Genomic DNA, 9,499 nt, shown 5'->3' with positions numbered 1-9,499 from the left:
TAGCTGCTATTGCTCTTGGAAATAAAAGTTGCCAGCATGTAGATGCCAATAAAGTCCACATGGTCAGCTAAAACTGATTGCATGAGAGAATGCTGGAGGAGCAGCTACCCAGCAGGAGTCACTAAGGGTAGAAGTGCTGACACTCACTTCTCCACTGCTTTCTAGTGGTGACTGTTTAGATCCATGCGACTCCAGGAGGCACCACGCTTGTCACCTGCCCGGCATTCCCGTGATTATACAGTGTTGCACAGCAATAGCATCTGACTATTTCCCTGCATCAAGATGTGGGTATTTCAGGACACAGTATTTTAAATAACTGTTTATACAGTAACAGCTGGCTGCAATGAAGTCATCAAGTGTTTCTGAGGTTATTTAGTACTGCAAAAAAATCGAACGAGAATCTGCCTGAGCTCCTTAAACATGGTCTGTGTCCCAAAGGGTGCCACAAAACCCATGAAAGTGGCAAGAGCTCAGCACTGCAGCAGAAGTTGCTTTGGGTGCTAGCAACCCAAATTTTGGCAGTGTTTGATCTAACCAGCTTGAATATTGGAGGAGAATCCTAACACTGCAAAAGCCTCTTTTGTGATGAGGGTGATTAAACACTGGAGCAGGTTGCCTGGAGAAATGGTAGATGCCACACCCCTGGACACATCCAAGGTTGGGTTGGACAGGACTCTGACCAGCCTGATCTGGATGAAGATGTTTCTGATCATTGCAAGGTAGTTGGACTAGATGACCTTTAAAGGTCCCGTCCAGCCCAAATATTCTGTGATCTCAATTGCATCAGCTATTCCGCCCTCATCAGAAAGGTACTGTTGCACTCTCTACTTCTGCTGCTACCACCTCTGAGCAGAATGCTGCCAGTTTATCAAGAATATCTGCCACCAACAGAGCTTATTAGAGGATAAGAGCTGTCTTGTTTGAATGCTGAGTTGGAAATGCATTTTCTTTTCACATTGTAGTAAATGTTGCAACCCCCTGGAAAATAAATGTTTGATCATAATGGAGAAACAATGTTTTTTAGAGTCTGCCTGTGGAGTTTTTGTATCATTATGAAAACAAACATTTTATATGGAAGAAGGAAATTTATTTTTAAAAGTCTCCAAAAGTGAAAGCAAGACACTTTGCTACCATCCAAACTTTGCAAAACGTTAATTTCTGTAGAAGTGTGTTTTTTTACTGGCCTTCAATAGTTGTAATTGGGTATTGGTTTTCTGTCCAATTCTAGTCAGAATAGCAATATCCAACAAGGTGTGCTGAAAAATTATATCACATTATATGGGCAAAAATGTACTTATAATGTATTTGTAATGTCAAAAGAATGATGTTGATAAATGTCGTTTATTTCACTCCGGGGGGGTGGTATGAGAGATCCGCCAAAGGCTGGTGGGACCCAGGTGAGCCTATGCTAAAAGAACTGCAGGAAGAGCTGGACCATCAAATCTCTCCAAGGGAGCAGTAGACAATATGAAAATATTAGATTAGGGGCAGAGTGGTCATTTTGAGCAAGTTTGTATTTAAAATTGCCAAGCAAGCAGAAGGTTGGGAGAGACCAGGAACACAAAACCTGGGTTCCAGTATTAGCAAGTCAAATTGTGAACTGACGTCAGGAACACAGTGATGATTATGTCATGAATTTCATAATAGTTGGTGCAGTTTCCTGCAGCTCTTGCTCTTGCAACTGTTTCGAGCCTTGAAAGTTTAGAAAGCACTTCAAACCAAAAAAGTAAATAAAACAGCACATCCAACTAATTATTAAACGGCACCAAACTCTCAGGGTTTTCCAGCAGACAGCTCATGCTGTGTGATGGTCTGAGTTGAGCTGATAGTGCTGGCTGCTCGACTGGAGAAAATTTTGTTTTCTTGAGGGGAAGGTGACTAAGAGGGGGTATCTGTTTTTAAAGATAAGAGGCTAAAATACAGTGGCAGTGTGGTTGGTAGGAATGAATAGCTGTAGGTTTCATGTGGCTTTTTTTGTCTGTGTGAGAGATGGAGCTAGGAGAAAGACTAAAAGTGAATCCTAGCTTTCATGACAATCTTTACTTGCTCCCCATCTCTTTCATATATTTCTTACATAGCACAACAGAAGCTTTTGGACACCTGGGAAATGCATCACTAACTGGGATATATATGCATATATACATGTGTGTATAAATTTTAAATATCTGCAACCCTTTAGTCACCTTGGGCCTTGTAAGAAGCAAGAGCCACGACATGCAAGAGGTACCAAAATAAGATTGTAGCTGCCACAAATCCATCTTTAATCCTCCTTTAATTACACGGGCCAGTGGGGCATTAACGCTGAGACAGCGCCGTGCTGCAGAGAGCTCCAGCAAGTGTAAAGGAAGCAGCAGCACCTGATGGTGCAGGACTGTACAGGACAGTGTGAAGTGAAGGCTGTAATTAGGAAACCACTTTATTGTGAAGCAGGCAGCCCAGTGAAAGCAGCTGATGAGACCAGCTGACTGCATCTGTATTGACAATAGCCTGCTAGCATCATTAATATCTGTCATTGTTTTCCCCCCCACCCCAGCTCATCTCTGAGTGCATAGAGTGAGGTAACCTCCCCACACCATAATGACCAAAATCCTCAGTGAATTGCTTTGCTGAGAACTACCCTGAATTTTTGTGTTGCGATGGCCACTATGTTGGGTGGGGGGGGGGGGGGGTGGGGAGAATTTCATCCCTGGGCTTACCTACGGCAAACAGCCAAGAAAGAATGGCTGCATCCTACTCCTGCTTCACACACGCTCCCTCATGTGTGAAGGACATGGAGCAAATACAGAAAATACAGCTAGGCAGTGATAGATGCAAAGCAATGGACTATGCTCAATCCCAGCAGAAAGATAACAAATGCAAGGCACTTCCACAGAGCTCTTCCTCACTGAGCTTAAAATGCTCCTCACACACTCAGTGAATTCATCATTCCTGGCTCTTCTGAGAGGGGGTCAAAGTCCAATGACCTGTTGTCCTCTCAGGAAGACTGGGGCAGAAGGAGAGAGCAAGGTGCTTCTTTGAGGCCTGACACTTGAACAGAAAATGAATCTGCTAACTTTCAGTGCTTAATTCTGAAAAATTTAGCTTATATGCCTCAAAAAGACCTTTGGAAGTCCCTGACTAATCTGTCCCTTGCATCTGGTACCCCATACTCTTTTCCTCCCTGAGGGTATTTTGGGCAGTTTGGCTTGGAGAAGCTGACAGCTTCTCTGTGTATGCTGATGGACCAGCCCTCTGCTTTTCAGCTCAGCTGTGAATGCAAGTGGAAATACACCCAGGAAGAAAATTGCCCTTTTGCTGCCCTTGATGCACCTAGACCAAGCCTACAGCATTTTGGGTCTCCAGAGCTCTCAGTCTAGCAGCTTGTGAAAACATTCTGAATTTACTACCCTTTTAACCAGCAAAGAAAATAAATCTTCCTTGCCATAAATGCTAATGTTGGTGCTCTGAGAAATCCAAAGGGAGGCTGCAGAGGGAGAGAGAAACATTCCCCATGCGATGATTAAAGTGCCAGTTCATGAAAGCTGACGTCAGCGCATGCTTTCAGGGTGGCAGAGCACTTTGCATTTATCCTTTCCTTGTTTGTGCTCCATCTGGATGGGCTCCAGTGGAAAAATAAACAGAGGGAAAAGGAGAAGCTAATGCCTTTCTAATACACTGCTGAATTCCTTTGGTTTCACACAGAGAGCAGGCTCTGAAACATCTAGATTCTGCTTGCCCAGTTCAGTGAGATAAAAGAAACTGAAGGCAGCCGGTGCTCAGGCCAAACTAAGTCATAATTAGATTGTCATAGCAAACAGTCAGCTGGGGCAGCTCAAAGGAAGACCAAAGGAGAGTACATAGGGAAATAACATCTTAGGATTTGATAACTTGCAGGAACAACCCTGTTTCCCATCAAGAAGATCCATCCCAACTCACAACTGCTTTCATATAAAGTTATGAAATTTCAAAACTTAAAATTAAGCTACACAAGTAAGCTACAGGTTTCTGCTAAATATGGTCTGGTGGGAAGACACCCAGGAGCAGTTCCCCAACTCCATGGTTGGGAGACAGAATAAGCACAGCCAGTACTAGGCTGAATAGTGAATCAGATTTCCATTCCCCAGGATAGACCAGCACAGGGAGTGCCACTAACTCCCTCTTTCCATACCTTTTTTTTCTTTTTTTTTTTTTTTTTTTTTTTTTTTTTTTTTTTTTTTTTGTTTCTGAGCTGCTATTGGAGTCAGTGGGAAAGGCTTACCCAATCACTATGGTCACACACATGCTGCAACTGCTCCAACAATTACACTGCAGGGTTTCTTGCTGAAGATGGCTGCTGATCTGCTGATAATTTGGTCTTAGAGCTACACACTGGTACTGTCAGGCAGCAGGGATGATGATTGTGCATGACCGTGGTTTTGGTCTGTGGTCACTCTCATAGCTAGCAAAACTACTTTGTACAGGCAGATCAGGTTGATAAATACAGGAGTAGCTTAGCAGTGAAGCTGCCTCTTAAACACTTTAAATAATAGCTTTGCATTTACTGGAACTATTCAAAAGAAGCAACTTTTCTTTCTCCTCAGACATGCTTATGATTTAGTGTTGGTTCCCATTCAAAAGTCAGGATGGCAATATAAAAAAATCAAAAGGTTCCAAATCAGTAATATTTTTCAGCTGAAAAGTAAGTCAAAAGGCAGACATCCTGCATTGCTGAATATTCTGAAACTAAATAGCCTTTGAAATAACATTCTGAAATGAAAACTTTCACTTTAGGTCCACTTTCCCCCAAAATTTTTCTTTCATCAAGTAAAAAAATGAAAGACAGACCAACAGCACAAGAAAAAAAATCTCCATTTCATCAACCTAATTTCTTCTCAATAGGATCCACTTTTTCCTGTTCTGGAGGACATACCATCAACCAGGTAAACAGATCCGAGAACGGATCCCTAAAAATCCCGACTCTTCCTACTCTACTCGGTGTGCAAGGATCCCTTCAGAGCTCGGTGCAACCTGCAGCCTTGCACCTTGCAGGCTGGAGGTGGATCTTGGAGCTAATTACTGGGTGTGGGAATGCAAGTGGCAGCACGATGGGAGGGCAGTGAGTTTCCCTGTCGTCTCCCTTCCCCACCCCACAATACTCAGGGCCCCGGGTTCCACCGCAGCGCTGCCCAGTGTCTGTGTGCGCACACGGAGCATCGCGGCGGACCCAACGCCAGTAGAGTTTGCTGCTCCCCACCCCTCTCTCCCCCCGGAACAAACTGCCAATATTTGCCGTGTTTGCATTCAATCTAAGGCGAAAAACAGGCGTTGAGCTGGCACAGCCACCAGTCTCTCTGTGTTAGTGATGGAGTGATAAATCGTACGGCAGTTACACAACTGGGCTGTGTCTGTGGAGCCAGGACTGCTGGGTTTAATCTCCTGCTCAGTCACTGACTCATCACGTAGCCTGGAGAACATCATTTCACCTCTCTGCACATAAATTTCATCATCCTTAGTTGGGGAGGTAATAAGGCTATCTCACAGGAATGTTAAGACACACAAATTACCGTCATGAATATTTGTAAAATTCTCCAGATGATGCTGTGACAAAGGCAATAAGTTTTTTGTTGTTGAATAAGTAACAGCAAGGGGAACGTTCTAATTGTCAGGCTGGCTTATTTACTTACCTGGTACCAGAGATTTCTGGCAGCTGTGACAAAATGATGTCTCAGGTAGGGGAAAGGGTGAAGAGGTTGTTTGACTACTGCAGTAGGAGCAGCAGCAGGAAAAGGTCAGCCCAAGCCACAAAAACAAGTACGTGATAGATAAATGTTATGTCAAAGGCTAAGTGGCATTTGTGGCATTTTCAGCTCAGATGCACAAGCAGCTTATGTAGATGACACAGTGATGCAATAGGTATGTCTAATCCTGTTATCAATGTTCCACACAGTGCCATGTCATTTCTTCAGAGTACATGCTGAACTCTGGTTTTGGACTTTAGAAGCATTTAGATACCTGAATTTCTGCTTTTGCGCCTTCCTGTAGGTGCCATTTTTCTTGCCTACAGTGAGGATCTCGGTGTCTGTCCTCCACCTCAGGCTGCCTGGGAAGCACAGCCTGGGTATGTCAGCACCTCTGATCCCTAGAGGGTCTGGGATGAATCGTCAGGGACATGACACGATTCATGCAGTCACTCAGTTTGGCTGTGGGATATTTAGTAGATGCTGCAACCCAGGCCCTAGAGGCTGTACTTGCAGACAGGCAAGGTTTCTGAGGGTTCCAAAGTCTATGCTGAAGTAATATAAGATGGTTGCTGAGAGAGCTAAGGAGAGAGACAACCTGGAAGCTTTCAAAAGATGCACCCTTGATTTTTGTTGTCTAATCTATCCCAGCTGTGTCCTCCCCACTTGCTCCTAACTCCTGTGTTTTCCTTTGATCTGAAAACTGATTCAGAGGATACCTGTGGGCAGCCTGGCAAGTGCAGGTAAATCCCTTGTGGGTGGAGGAGAGCTGCTGAACCAGGCAATTCCTGTCTCTTTAACCAGTGCAAGAATACAGAGCATATCTTCTGCCTCATCCACCCACTGTGAAGCCCTTACACAAGGCCCAACTTCCCTGTTGCTGTTGAATTGAACCACAGCTGAGCAACCCTGGCTGTGGCTTCACTTTGGGGATTCTCTCCTATCACTACCTAAGCCCACTGGGGCCCTCAGGTGGTGCTTTCCATCACCTAAGCAACACAAAGGGTAGCTAAAGGGCTTTCCTCCATGGCTAGTTTTTAATACCAAAAGGAGATTTTATAAAATCTTTGATGGTTAAGATAGGGATACTTTGAAGGTATCATGCTCCTTTTCTTCACAGCCATAATAATTTTACACCAATGAGAAAGCACTCTTAGACATCTGAGAGCAGCTGGCTTCTCCAGCTGAAATAACTCACTCCAGGGTCAACCCATGGATCAGTGGCAGGAATTCCTGACTGCCTCTCACCCCTCATCCGAAGGGACTATTAAATCCTTCTTGTAGGGAAGCAGAGGGCCTGGAAACTAAAAGCATCCTACCACAGAAAAAGATTCACGTAACCCATGCTTCATCCAACAGAGAACATTAGCACACTGTCATACCCAACTTGTACAAATCCTGCTGAAGGCCTGCAATTAGAGAAAACCCATACAGTTCAGCAAATCATGTTTTCTCAGTGAACTTAATGCAGTTATGACTTCATCATGAGTGACAATTTCATAGATCACAGAAATGGAAAGAGACAAGGAAACTTCCTATAGCCAATGAATTGTTCCAACCACCCCTTAAATAAGCTCACCTGTGTTTAATAGGATTTATTTTCTAAAACTGCTCAAGTCCTGTGGTTTTTCTGTCCTTTGCCTTGGGGTACTGTTCTCTCCAATGGTCAAAATCAGAACATTTTTTAATTTGTGCTAGAATGGTCATCAAAAGCATTTAAAGATACCAATTTTCAAAATGAGTATGAGAAATCTACCATTCTCAGAAAGACGGTGAAACATCTGATATCCATCAAAGTGGTGGCAAGGACACTTAAATGGAAGATACTCAGCATGTGCTAAGTTAAAATGTGCCAGTCTTTCTTCCTCCTTCTTCCACCACCCCCTTTTTCAATACAGACTCCTGGACTCCTGCTGGAGATGCTTCTCAGGTCCCTGGCTGAGCAAACCAGGTACTTGGAACAGAATTAATTTTAACACAATAATTCACAGGAGCATCCCGCCTTGTTGTGCTCAAAGACCTATGATACCCAGAAAATTTGTTTTATTTAAGTAATATATAAACTACTTTATGGATAGATATTTTTGTCCTGCTGGCCCCAAAATCCCAGATACCTTCCTTCTAAAAACACAAGGGGGTGCTTGGGAGGGGTGGGGAGGGGTAGAAGAGCAAGCATTGCAAACCTATGATCCTCCAATAGCAAATTCTTTAAATATTCCAGGAAGCGTAAATCACAAATATGGAGAGCTGTAAAAATCCAGAGCTTTTCCTTTCTTTAGGTGGGGCTGTTTCACCTCAATGTTTTAGCAAAATATCCTCAAAGTAACAAAACTCTTGCCCAGATGAACCAGGCTATCACATACTGCCTAGCTGTTAAAATGACATCATTTGTCATTAGCACATCTCACCATCTAGAAGGTGGTGGGAGGAAACATTTAGCAATCTCCAAAGCTGTGCAAAATTCTCTGCAGATGTTTTTTCTGAACTTTCTCTCTCTTCCCTAAGTTCACTGAGCACCTAAACAGGATTTTGGGGCAAACTGACCCTAGACCTAACGAAGCAGAATGCAGGCACTGTACCGTGATGAGAGGAATGTCCATCAGCAGTAACAAAGAAGGCCTGAATTTAAACTCCAGAACTGCTGAAGCTGCAGGCAAATGTTTGCCAACACTTGTCAGGCTTCATCTCTTCCCTGTTTGAAGAACAGATTGTTTCTCAGGACCAAGGAACAGAGTAATATTTACTCCAAGTGTCCTTCTCAACAACATGAGCTGTTGGCCAGTACCCACAAAGGTCCTTTGGATAGTGACCACTCATGTGGGCTGAGCTGTGGCTCTTCTCCAGAGGAAGTATTCATAAAGCCTGTTTTCTCAGGATGTTAGAAAAGCACAAAAAAAGAGATGGTTTTCAGTGGCAGGCAAGACCACCATTGGCCATAGCAAAATCCTTGGCTAAAATGGCATCTAATTGATCCATTTTTCCACAAAGATTTAAAGTTTCTTCTAAGCCTCTCCTTTTCTGCTTCAGTGGGCAATCTGTCTATTCAGCATCCGCTGAGGCAAAATGCCGTAAGGGCATTTGAAACCAAGGGCATGCCATTACAGAAAAAAAGGAGGAATGGACAACTGACAGATAAGATTACATCCTGATTGAATGTGACACTGAATGCAAAGTATCCAGACCTAATTGGTTGTCATTCATTCCAGATTCACGTTACCTTAATAAGCATGGAGGGAACGTTCAGCAGTAACATCTTCATGGAAATGATTTTGCTTGTGGAACAGCTGCAAACGGCATGGTTCCTGATTTATTTTTTTAATGCCAGTGCATTTCACCACATACTTGAGTCTACAGAAGAAAGATGCCAGAAGATACTTCCATAGACTAGATAAAAACCTGCTAGTTCCTGTTCCAGCTCCTACTGTATTTGTGCATTAAAGCTACACCAAAGCTACAGAAAGTAGGGGAAGTCTTCTGTTGCATTACCAGAACAGAGCCAATATAATTTAAGATTGATGATTTCCCAGTTCCCAAAAGCATCAGTAAAGGCAGCATTCCTTACAGGGCTAAATGCTGCAGGGAACTGCAGCTCACCATTCAAAAGCAGAATCACCCAGGCTCCTGCACAAGAATTATTTCCACTCTAGAATCCTTCAGGGTAGTGAATGAGCTAAGAGCCATCTTTCCTCTCACTTCCCAACTGGCTGCCCTTCTTGTAATTTAGGTTTCAGAAGCTCAGGGGGCACAAGCATGAAACCCAAGAAGCACTTGTACCCATCTCAAGGCAGGACAAGCCTGATGTG

This window comes from Motacilla alba, chromosome 3 (assembly GCF_015832195.1).
Source record: "Motacilla alba alba isolate MOTALB_02 chromosome 3, Motacilla_alba_V1.0_pri, whole genome shotgun sequence".
Classification (NCBI taxonomy): domain Eukaryota; kingdom Metazoa; phylum Chordata; class Aves; order Passeriformes; family Motacillidae; genus Motacilla; species Motacilla alba.
This window is presented reverse-complemented; position numbering follows the sequence as displayed.